The sequence below is a fragment of the Furipterus horrens genome, unplaced genomic scaffold, assembly GCF_987537825.1.
Source record: "Furipterus horrens unplaced genomic scaffold, mFurHor1.1.pri manual_scaffold_2, whole genome shotgun sequence".
NCBI lineage: Eukaryota > Metazoa > Chordata > Mammalia > Chiroptera > Furipteridae > Furipterus > Furipterus horrens.
Window position 1 is genome coordinate 54,305,482 of NW_028327172.1, and position 13,063 is coordinate 54,318,544.

The 13,063-nt window shown below is 41.0% G+C and overlaps 1 protein-coding gene and 1 pseudogene across 3 annotated transcripts in view; both read right to left on the reverse strand.

Moving 5' to 3' along the window:
* FAT3 (FAT atypical cadherin 3) overlaps positions 1–13,063 on the reverse strand; it is a 516,537-nt gene that overhangs the window by 433,923 nt on the left and 69,551 nt on the right. The window lies entirely within an intron of this gene.
* On the reverse strand, positions 5,498–7,209 carry LOC150018586 (keratin, type II cytoskeletal 8 pseudogene; annotated as a pseudogene).

Below are 13,063 nucleotides of genomic sequence, written 5' to 3' on the forward strand. Positions count from 1 at the left end.
ATTGTGCCCATAAATTCCTCAAAATATACAGGCATAAGGAAACCAAGCTCTTAACATGAATAGCAGGGTACCGCCATCCAATGGCAAAAGTTAAACAGTTACAATTAAAATTTTTAGATATTAAATATTCTAATAACAGCATAGCACAGAGTTCGCAAACCTAAGGTAGAAAACATCTGCATATCCTCCGTGCATAGTTTATGTAAAATCTTGTTTTGGATTCTAGAATATAAAAGAGCTTTTACAGCTCTTTCCTATGTCAAAATTCCAATTGTCTGATTTGTAGAAAAGCTCTAACTCAGCCTAAGATACAGAAGTAGAAAGACCATATTCAAATTTCAGCTCCACTGCTAAGTAGCTGTTGAGTCTTTTGCAAGTTGTTTCTCTGTACCTCCATTTCCTCATCTGAACTTGACCCTACACTCCTTTAATGAGGACACATTTTCCCTAAACAAACTGCTGGCCTTTCTCTAACACTTAACTCATTATATTTATCTCTAGGAGGGGCGGCTCATTGATTTAGCACATTTGGGAAGAAAAAAGAGGTACAGTACGCTCCATTCAGCTCTATACTTCTTCCTCTTGGAACTGAGAGAAGCCCAATTCCACTGCCCTCCCAGGGCTCGGATGCTGCTCGAGTTGAGGACCCAGATAAGGAAGCTTCCACTGCTGTTGTGCACATCTGCCTAATTCTGGGACTGCAAGCTCATTTGGCTATGATGACAACCTACAACCACCAACTGAGCATCCCTGCAATAAAGATGATTTTTTGGCTTCAATCTTTGCTCTCTTGTTTTATTTCTCAAATCATTCAGAACTCAGGCTTAGAGGAGTGATCTCCTTGGGCACTCCCAGGAGTTTGCAAAATAGGGATCAGGATATTGCAAGGAATAAATGAGGACTTGTCTGAAGCCACCTAGCAGAGCCTGGTACAGTATAAGATTTCACTAAATGTTGGCCAAATTGAAATCTCACACCTCCTGCTGTTGACCCAAGTGGGCCCAGTGCCAATGTGCCAGCCAGCCACATGCATCTCCAGAATCAAGACAGAGGCTGGCACCTGTACAGCCACATGCCGCCTTTGGGAACTACATGGGTAACAACACCTGTGAGCCTTGTAGTACATTTTGGAGAAACAGCATGAAAATCTTAGCAGAATTTAGAGACCAGTGGCTCTAAATGGGTTAGTGACAAGTAAAATCCCCAAGACTGAATGCAAAAGAGCAGGGAGAAGGAGGTGTGAAGGCAGAGTTCTGTTTTCCCAGAACACTTTCAGCAGGCAAGGAGTACAATAAATTAATGAACATGGGAGGGAGTTCAGACCTACCAAAATCTCCAGCTGTGGTTAGAAGAGTTTATCATAGAGAACAACAAATACAATTTGAATCCTAAGCAAACACCTGTACTAAAAACTGATACACATTCTAACTTCAGAAATATGTGGACTGCTTAGTTTTTGTTTGGTCTGCGAATGTGTTCTGTACTACCCAGGCCTATCAAAATGTGGATTTTGCATTTTACAGATTAATAAAAATAGTAAACAACCCTTAATATAAAAATTAACTATTTCCATGACTGTAATAACAAAACAGACTTAGGACTTATAATTCATAATGCTATATGTTTATCTGACTCCCAAAATCAGAAACCTTAAAGAGTCACCTTTTAAATGGAAAAAGCACATAAATCCAGGTATAAGCATGAAACAAAAAAGAAAGGGGGAAAAAAAAAACCTTAGCAAGAGCCCACTAGGGATAGGTAGATTATGATAGCTAACATTAACTGAATGCTTACTTTTGCCATATATTATTCCAAGTACTTTCATAAATTAATTTCATCAATCTCCACAACAACCTCAGAAGGTAAGTGCTATCTTTACCCCCACTTTATAATTAAGTGAATTGACCCCAGAAAGGCAAAAAGACTTGTCCAGGTCATACACCTAATTAGTGGCTGAGCCAGAAGCCAAGCCCAGGCCATCCAGTTCCAGAGTGACTTCATTTGGCCATCTCCCCAAGTCCTCCCCCTAGCTCTGGAATGAGCTTTTGTTTTAAGTCAGTTTGAACCTCATTCTTGATCTTTCCTGCCTGTCACTGGGTTTGAGAGATTTTATTCAGTATCTACCCTTTGTAAAGTATAAGTATTCTAGACAGGCCTGACTATAATATTCTCCCTCCCACTCTTCACGGGATTAGCCTTGAATAAAAGAAGCCATTCCAGTTCTTTTGTTTCTACTTCTCCTTCCAGAAATGTTTCTACATCTCTGATTCCTGGTCCTGTCTGACTGCTGTAGATGGATGTGCTTACACGGAGACACTTGTTCTGGCAACTTACACAAGAAATGCTCACCCAGATTCAGCAAAATGAAGCGCTGTTTTGTCATTTTCCAAAAAATACTGGGGAAAATTTACTGTGTCCTATCCTCATTGTACCTAAAGGAGTGGGTAAAAATTGGTTTACAGTTTTGAGTACACAAAACACAGTTTAATCTTATATTGTTTATTAATCATTGTATTATTTTCTTTCTTTTTTTAATCCTCACCTGAGGATATACCCATTGGTTTCAGAGAGAGAAAAAGAGTGAGGAGAGGAGAGGAGGGGAGAGGAGAGGGAAGAAAGAAGAGAGAGAAAAACACTGACCCAAGAGAAACATAAATGGGTTGCTTCCCACATGTGCCCTGACTGGGGATTGAATCTGCAATCCCTTGGTACACAGGACACACTCAACCAACTGACCCAACTGGCCAGGGCTAATTACTGTATTAAGGTACGAACAAATGTAAGCCTATGTTTGCCCAACTCAGAAGGCCACAGCTGTGGGCAAATGGTGATTGGCAGCTTCATTAGGACAATGCACCCACTCATGCATCACATCTCATGCAGAGGTTTTTGGTGAAATATCAAATCACCCAGGTGGCTCGGTCTCCCTATAGCCCAGATTTGGGCCCTGCGACTTCTAGTTTTTCCCAAAACTAAAATCTCCTTTGAAAGGGAAGAGATTTCAGACCATTGATAAGATTCAGGAAAATATGATGGGGCAGCTGATGGCAATTGTGAGAACTGTGTGGGGTCCCAAGGTGCCTACTTTGAAGGGGATTGAGGTGTCATTGTCCTATGTACAATGTTTCTTGTATCTTGTATCTTCTTCAATAAACGTCTCTATTTTTTCATACTACATGGCTGGATACCTTCGGGTATACACATTGCATGTGTGTATGGCATTTCTAGTTAGAGAATATGTTAATAACAATTACAGGCTACATTCAGTCAACATTTATTGGCTACCTAATGTGTTCTATGGCATAGCAAGCTCAAAAGACTTAGAGATTAGTTTTAGACAGAGTTGTCAAACCCCCAAAACCTATACTCTAGGTGAACTTAAGAGATAGAAAATGCTGAAAATTCTAAGACATATGATTGCGAATCCAGGCATAGCAACTCAAAGAACCATTTTACTCTGATGGCTACCTGGACCTACTTGGACCTACAGAAAATGTCTTGCATAGGTGAAACCCTGAATACAGAAGATATATGCATTCCATTTGCAATGACAGGAAAATACAAGCAGGTCGAAGACTATGACATAGTAAGGAAAATGAAAATGGTTTTTGTATTAAGGTGGACTTTTAAATACAGGCTATTCATATATGGATATTTTTATACTTTAATACATAAGATTATTACCAAAAAACCACTATATTCAAGAAAATCATACTACATTATTTGTTTGTAAGTGAAAATAATTGTGTAAAGGAACCAATCAACCTAAAATTATCTATTTCCTAATTTCTTACCTTGGCTTTTTGATTGGAAAGCCCGTTCTGATCTGATATTGGTTAGGAAAGCTAAAAGCCAAGCTTGCTGGAATTAGTTCTGAAAGAGAACAAGAGTATGAGAAAAGGGCTCCTGGAGGAATTGATGGGTAAGTTTAGGGCTGGATAAGAATAATAATTGTCAAGAGCATAGGCTCTGAAAACAAACTGCCTCTACCACTTCCTAGCTCCAAGATTTTAGGTGAGTTACCTGACACCTCTGCCCTGGCCTCAATTTTTGCATCTGTAAAATGGGGATACTGGCATTAACACACAGGGTTGTTTTAAGATTATGAATATAAGCACATATCATTCATGACACATGTCAGTTATTATTTTGACATTTACTTTGATTTTCCATAGGCCTTTTTGAAATTGTTAACCTGATCTTATTTGCTTCACTGGGGATTAGTGACCTCAGGTCAATGAAATGTTGTATATGATAACTGTACAGAACAGGTAAACTCCTCAAAGAGGCTGATTTGTGTATTCATAAGGAGGGATCATTAGCAAACAAATGAATTAGTTCAGTTTACAGTTCAATTGTGAATAACATAATTTGTTTAGCATCAGACCTTTTGCCCTAACAGCAGGTTTTAGAAAGAGAAAATACTGATTAAATTGAGGTCATTACTATAGAACACTGACTGTGAAATTCTACATCTACTTATGAAAATCACTCCCAGTGTCCTTAATACTCTCATCATTGAACTGTCTAATAAAGGAAAAGGACCCCAGGAAACAATCACAGACCAGAAGCTTGAACAGGCTCCTTACTGGTGCAATTATAGGTAATTTTTTCTTATTGAAGACAATACATATATACATACATACTTACATACATACATACATACATACATATTGGGTTGGCCAAAAAGTCCGTTCAGTTTTTCTGTAAAATAAAAGACACATTTTTCATTTTCATCAATAATTTTATTGATTTGGATATTTTGACTATGTTGGCTATCCCCTGCTATGGGCTTCTTGTGGGTAGAAGCCAGGGGTGCTGATAAATATCTTCCAATCCATAAGACAGCTCCATAGCAAAGAATTATTTGGCCAAAATGTCAATAGTACCAAGAAACTTCACAAACTATTTTTTACATATTTGATCAGTCACAGCACCTTCTCCATGCACCACGCAATATATTTTTCATGTGTGTTTCAGTTGTGTTTTTACCTTTCCTGAAATAATAAAGCATTATATGCTGAAAATGTTGCATATCTTTTTCCATCTTCAATATAAAATTGCTACACAAAAAGTCACCAATTTTGATAACTTTTTAAAAAATGCACACTGATATGATTTGTTTCAAGTGAAGTTAAAGACAACTAAGCACTACTAGAGCTATTGTATGGAAAAAGCGAAATGAACTTTTTGGCCAACCCAATACATACATACATAAACACACATAAAACTAAATGTTAGACCAGTCTGAATCTAATATAGCAGCAGAATCACTTATAGACTATCTTAAATATATAAACTCCTGCCCCATCCCAGTACTCCAAAGATTCATGAATCAGAATTTCTATGAACTCACATTTTTAAACAAATACTCAAATGATCCTAAGGATGATTCTAAGGATCATCCAGGTTGGGCCATTCCTGATCCACTGGCATGTTTTCCTTTGCTCTGTAATTTTTTTTTTTTTTTTTTTTTTTTTTTTTGGCAGAACTAGGTGAGACTTTATTTTGGGGAAAAAGGAAAACACTTGATTTGGCCTCTAGTCAGGGACATGGGGAAAAGGCAGTAAACTCCCCCACCCCAAGGGCGAGCTGAGGACTGGGTAGGGCTGAGCTTCAGGTGGGCCTCCTGTGCCCTCCGCCCCCCTGCGCAGCAGCAGCTCGGAGCCCATCAGCAGCAGTCATTCACTTGGGCAGGACATCAGATGACTCAGACACCAGCTTCCCATCGCGGGTCTCAATCTTCTTCACAACCACCGTCTTGGAGGAGCTGGAGCTGGTGCGGCTGAAGGAGCCAGAGCTCCCGCCAGAGCCCAAGCTGGCCTGGAAGCCCATGCCGTAGTTGAGGTTGCTATAAACTGGGCTCAGCGCACCTGAGTAGCCACTGGTGGTCTTGGTATGGATACTCATGTTCTGCATCCCAGACTCCAGCCGGCTCTCCTCGCCCTCCAGCAGCTTGCGGTAGGTGGCGATCTCCACGTCCAGGGCCAGCTTGACGTTCATGAGCTCCTGGTATTCACGCAGCTGCCGGGCCATGTCCTGCTTCGCGGTTCTCAGAGCAGCTTCCAGCTCAGCCACCTTGGCCTGAGCATCCTTGACGGCCAGCTCCCCACGCTGCTCGGCGTCAGCGATGGAGGCCTCCAGGGCAGTCCTCTGGCCTTTGAGGCCATCAATCTCAGCCTGGATGCGGCTGATGCTCCGATTCATCTCAGAAATCTCCGTCTTGGTGCGACGCAGGTCATCCCCATGCTTCCCAGCCAATGTCTGCAGCTCTTCATACTTGATCTGGTACATGGTCTCAGCCTCAGCCCGGCTGCGGTTGGCAATCTCCTCGTACTGGGCCTTGACCTCGGCAATGATGCTGTCCAGGTCCAGGGAGCGGCTGTTGTCCATGGACAGCACCACGGACGTGTCGGAGATCTGGGACTGCAGCTCACGAATCTCCTCTTCATACAGCTGCCTGTAGAAGTTGATCTCATCGGTCAGTCCTTCCAGGCGGGACTCCAGCTCTACCTTGTTCATGTAAGCTACATCCACATCCTTCTTGATGAGGACAAATTCATTCTCCATCTCTGTGCGCTTGTTGATCTCATCCTCATACTTATTCTTCAAGTCCTCCACCATGCCCTGCATGTTGCCAAACTCCGCCTCCAATCTCAGTTTCTCCTGGGACAGTGTTTCCAGCTGCCGCCTAAGGTTGTTGATGTAGTTCTCGAACATATTGTCCATGTTACTGCGAGTCGTCTTCTGCTGCTGCAGAAGAGTCCACTTGGTCTCCAGAATCTTATTCTGCTGCTCCAGGCTCCGCACCTTATCGATAAAGGAAGCAAACTTGTTGTTGAGGGTCTTGATCTGCTCCTTCTCCTGGTTGCGCACGGCCTGGATGTTGGGGTCCACCTCCAGCTTCAGGGGGCTGAGCAGGCTCTGGTTCACTTGGACGGCTTTGATGGACCCTATACTACCCGCTCCGCCGAAACCTCCAGCCAGATTCATGTTGGCGCCCAGGCCAACCCGGTAGGCGCTGCCCACCCGGGAAAAGGCCGAGGAGCTGATGCTGGGCCCACTAGAGTATGAGCGGCTGCTGAAGGCCCGGGGGCCAGAGGTGGACACTTTGTAGGTGGTCTTCTGGGTCATCCTTGTGGACATGGTGGAGGCTGGAGTGGAGGCAAGAAGGCCAAACCAGACAGAGGTTCAAGAAGGAGCCAAAAAGCTGCTTCTCTGCTCTGTAATTAATGAGCCTCAACAACCCAGTGGGTGAAGGATTTGTTTTCCCTCCTTGAAAGGAACCAACTGGGAACGCTCCTGGAAAGAAAATGTAAATCAGTAGTAGTTCTCAACCTAAACTGTATCAAGATTTCCTGGAAAGTTTTAAAAAACACAGCCATCCAGACTCCATTCTCTGCAATTCTGATTCCGCTGCTGTGGGATGGAGCCCTGAGCACTGACATCGTGGAAAAGGAAAAAAAAAAAAAAAAAAAAAATTAAAGTGATTCTAAAATACAGACAGATTTGAGAGCTTCTGACGTAAAACAGTTCGTTAGTTTGCTAGGGCTGCAGTAACAAAGCACCGCAGGATGGATGACTTAAACCACAGATTTTATGTTCTCACAGTTCTGGAGACTGAGAAGTTCAAGATCAAGGTGTCAGCAAAGTTGGTTTATTCTGAGGCCTCTGTCCTTGACTTGTCTTCTCCTTGTGTCTCCACCTTGTTGTCCCTCTGTGTGTATCTGTAGCTAAATTACACCAGATTGCATTAGGGTCCATCCTAATGGCCTCGTTCTAATTTAAATTAGCTTTAACAACCCTATCTCCAAATACATTCTGAAATTACAGGAGGGTAGGAATTCAACATATGACTTTCTTTTGGGGGGGGGCACATAATTCAGCCCCTAAGCATTTGTGGCCATTGAATTTGATTATGTTCCATCGAAATGACAGAACCTTTTCCTTCTAAGACAGAGGGCATTGAACAGGTGTAGTCATTATATTTCAGTTTCTGCTAATTTCCTATTGGTGTATCTTTAAGAAAGAGAAGAGGCTTGTGCACTGACAGCTGCCAAAATTAAGATGTACTGATCATTCTTAACTGACTTCTGAAAAGCTGAGTAATCCATTCTTAAAAATCTGTGTGCATGATTTTATCCTCATAATATTCATTAACATCATTCAAGTATCTTTGTTCTAGGGAAACTGGTGGACTTGTTCTATCTGTGTTGAAGATGAACTCTAACAATGATCTATGTTTCATTCTTTCTTCTCATAACACAATTTTTATTTCATTTATTTATCAAATAAATATATAGCACTCACTCTGGGCAGGGCACAGGGGTTCAAGGTATTTTATAAACAGACTAGCTTGCATTTTAAAGTCCATATTGTATTTATAGAGCTATGAATGCATATATGGGATAAACTGTTTGGTAGAAAAAATGTCAGACTTTGAATCAGAAGTTCTTGCTCCAGCCCTGTCATTTGTTTAAGATGTATGACACACACGCAGGAAATAATATCTTTAAAAAAAAACCTGTTTCTTCACTGTGATATCAACTCTCTCACTGGGCTGTTTTAAATGTTAAATTAGATACTAACACATAAAATCACTTTGTAAATCATAACAGAATAAATAATTTGGAGAGCATCATTATGATCTCGTTCTCTTCCTCCTCCTCTTTTTCCTCTTTCTCCTTTTCCACCATCAATAGCATGACACTTTGGAACAGGTGATTAAAGGTAAAGAGCTCATTAAGAAAAAGCCATCTTCCCACATACAATAGATTGGCTTCTTGCAAAGCCCTCCAGGAAATATCTCAAAATGTAATGTTTCAGAACAAAAATAAAATACATGTTTTCTTCTAGACTGGCCTTGGCGACTTGAAATATTAACTGGACAATTCTCATGTGTAAGAGACCACATGGCTATTCATCTTTGGTTTTCAACTTCTGTTCTCAGGGCCAAGTCAAGGGCTTAAATCACCCACTGGCAACAGTTCAAAAGAATCCAGGAGAACAAGAATATTCTATAAAAACAAATTTTTTAAATAGCATGCTGTAAGCTAGTTGTTAAAACAAAACACATATGCCAAAATTTTTCTCAGTAGCGCTGCAAGCATTTGACAATACAGAGCATTTGGAGACTTGCGGCTACTCACATCCCAGCCTTGCTGCCCAACAGCTGTGCCAAATTAAGAAAGATTATTTTTAGAAGCAACTTGCTTCTAGGAAGAGCCTCTGCTCTCTCAAAAGACTGATTTGCTGACTTGATTTTTCTCTCACTGATTTAGGAGATTGCAGAATTACATCTCTAGGTTTGAAAACACAAACTTGTACAAATGTACAAGACATGAACATTTTCTTGACTAAACCTTTTACATAGTTATGTTTACAATTAATTATAGAATCAAAACAGACATAAAAGAGGAAAATGTTGCATGTTGATTAATAAGCAGCCCCTTACTGGTGTTTGTATATCACTGTAGAGTGTGTGTGTGTGTGTGTATACTGTAGAGTGCATATATATATGTGTGTGTCTGTGTGTATCTTCTGTTATTAGAAACATTTTTTGAAAATAGAAAAAGGAAGTTTTATGTGAATTTTAGAGGATGCTAAGGCTCAGTGAGGTCAATCATCTCAGCTCAAGAATATCAGCTAATAGGTAGCATGGAAAAGCTAAACCTCAGGTCTTTAAAGGTGCAGTTGGGGGGTCATTTTACTACACAAGACAGGGACAATTCCCTGTCAAGCTTAATCAGAGAAGGAAGACACACCCTACTTTTTGGTCAAGCAGTGTGAAAATATGGCCTCCCAGGGAACCAGAGCAGCAGGTGGATATAAACACGCTAAATGCAGGCAAATGCACACAGTGAAGGAGCTTGACCAGACTCACGTCTTGATTCCTTTTGCCATCAGCTCTGCAGGAAACTCCAGGTGCCTGTGTCTGACCACTGTTTTGTAAAGTGCATGAAGTCTACATTTGCCAAGTAATTTTTCAGTTTCTTCTAGACAGAGAGAGAGTATAAATCTCTTTTAATTTATTTTTGGTGGCACCACACATAACAATCTGAACATCACAGGTGCACAAATATATTTCCAAAGTTTTGCATAGCGAAAAGCCTATAATTTATTTCCGGACTTCACTACCTCACCAAATGCCTGATTAAAGAGGTGCACTAGTTTTCAAAACATCATTTCTAGAATAATTCCTGGGTCATGAATGTGCCTGCAAAAGGTGAGGTAGTTAAAGGTGAGGTAGTTGAAGGTAAGAGTAAGCTTCTAAGAGATCTTCGTAGAGTTTATATTTAAGTAGCATCCATACCCAGGAAATTAATGAAGTTTTGGATAAAATACACTCCTAAGAGTTTCCCCATCTATAGTGACTAGATCAAGAATTAAGCTGGTTGTTACTACTTATATTTCAAATCCTAACCCAGCTCTACTTGTGTCTGTGTGTTGGTCAAGGGACAGAAGGAGACAAAGACTGCTTTATGGTGATTTAAAAACAGGCTCCCGTAATTGGTATGAGATGCCATTTTTCGTCTTAAATCAGTGAGACAGACAACAGATCCTCCAGGTTCTGATAGGGAGCAATGAAATGAATCAAGTAGCTGAAGACCGATATTAAAGGCCGGCACCCACTGTGGAGTTGCAATTGGTCATACTAACACCTCCTGATTTGGAAGTCAGCTATAATTCACAGTCAGCACTAAAATGCTTTCAAAGTATTTATTATCTTCCAGACACAATTTACAGCTTTTGATTATTCATTTTTCGTTACTATGGAAAGCAAGATTAAATTGTTTCAGAAGCAACTGCTTATATTAATCTTTCAAACACATGCTCCATGTAAAAATTCTGTCAGGCAAACAGATATAATTCCTGCTCCAAAACTGCCATAAATAAAAATAAACCAACACTAAATAAAAAATATTTCTAAAGTCCAAGATGAAGTAGAAGAACACTAGCAGACAGAGAAAATGCAAAGGGTTCAGAGGATGGGCAGGGATGGGAAGGAATGCTTGAGAGTTCATTTATTAGTCCCACCAAATTTATTCTATGAACACTTAATTTCAAAATTAATTTGAATTAGCACTTTATTTAAGTGTGAAATTAGATTACTTCTCTGTTTAACATGCCATACACTTATGAGTTTAATAAACAACAAGCAGTGAGTTAGGAGTCAGACCACATTTTTGAATCCATACAAACTGCATTTTTGCACTGGAAGAGATTGGAAACAGCAACCTCATTGTACACACAGGAGCCTGAGGCCCAGAAAGGCTCAGGCAGCTGCCTCAGGTCACATAACTAGCTAGTAGCAGAGCCCAAGCTAGAACCAATTTACAGAGCAAGCCTATCCATTACATCGCTCGGGTCAAGACAAACGTATTTGAATAGTTTGGTGTTTGAAAGCACAAATAGCACTACGCTTTTAGCAAAACGTTATTTTCCCTCCTTATTGAAACTCTCCTCAGTGACTCCCAAGACACTGCATGGCATTCTCTCTTCTCTTTCTCAGTTACTTCCATTGATGCCACCACTGATCACTTATTTAACCAAGGTACCTCAACATTCTATTCTCTTCCTTTTGTAATACATGCTGAAAGCTCTAACTACAAATACCCGATAATTTTTACTCCGGCCGCAGAAGCACACTGCACCTGTGCATGGCAAGCTGAGTGTCAATGCTCCAAAAGTAGTCTTCAACCAATGGCAGCTGAGAGCTGTGGACAAGGGCTTCCTTGGCCTTTAGTTGGGATCATTCTTAGGCGCATTACCAACAGTTTCTCAGAGCTCCCCAGGGGGGCTGAGCTCCACCGGCTCACAGTGGTCATTGGCTTCATAACACACCCTTTACTGATTTCTTTCCTTTCCCGGCCTCCCTTCCTTAAACCCCTACTAACGTTTCCCGTGATCATCCCATAGTAAATGACTCCAATTCTGCTTTGGGGAGGAGGCAAGAAAAGACATTATCCAAACACCATGCCATATATCTCTAATTCTGCACTTTGACTTGGGCTGTTCTTTCCATTCAAAACACCCCTTCTGTGCATATCCAACTTGTCAAAGTTACCCACGCTACAAGGCTCAAGGCCAGCTTCATCCCTACAGATGCTCCTTAGCCAGTCACCCAGGAAGAACCCCACCCATCCAAGCACTGTGAACTCAATAGCACGCTTCAGCAGCTCTTGTATGAGGACGTGTACATGAGTATTTGCTTTGACTACAATCCAAATCCTAAATCATGAGCTCCTGCAGGGCAGACACCCTGTCATATTCCTTCTCGCATCCACAAGAGCAACTGTGCTTTCACGTGGTCGGCTTCATTAAACCTCTGCTGAAAGGCGGGGAACCTTAGAAACGTCCCTACATAAACCATGCATTTCTAACTGAAGGATGCTTCCTTATGGAGCTTCCTTTTTTCTTATCTCCCAGGAAGATCTGGCTTTCACATTACAGAATAAATATACCTAATAAGACAGAGTATATGAAAAGATAAAAATGCTGAAGTACTTTAAATCGTCACTTTTAGACCAGTAGCATTGAGGCCTGCCTGTTGCAGAGAATTTTTTTAAAAGCCATTTTATGTTTTGTAACTTTGAGACCTTTGGTGAATGTTTTGCAACAAAGGCTCCTGTAAGTTAAGGAATTTGGATATCAGGGAATCCAGATGTAAGCAGCATAAAATTGAGTTTGAAATTCTTGATGCTGAAACAAAGCAAGGATCTCCCAGAGTCAGCTATACGTTAATGGAAGTTCTGCCTCTATGTTTTTCTCACATATGGAGCCCTAACCGGATTTGAGACTGTTGGTTTCCTGATGTTGGTAGGACCAGCTTCAGCAGGGATCACCAGTTTGATCAGGGATCTGGTGGTTTAGCCGTGTTTTTCATGCTCCTATAATCAACTGGTTCACACCAGGAGCCTACAGGTCCCGACGTCCTGAGGCGAGTTACCATCAACTGGGCATGCCAAATTTGCCTCTATTAGCAGCTCTAATCCAAGGGGATAAAACACTGTAAATAAAAATATTCGACAGTTAGGCCTTCTCTCAGTCCTTATACTTCCTT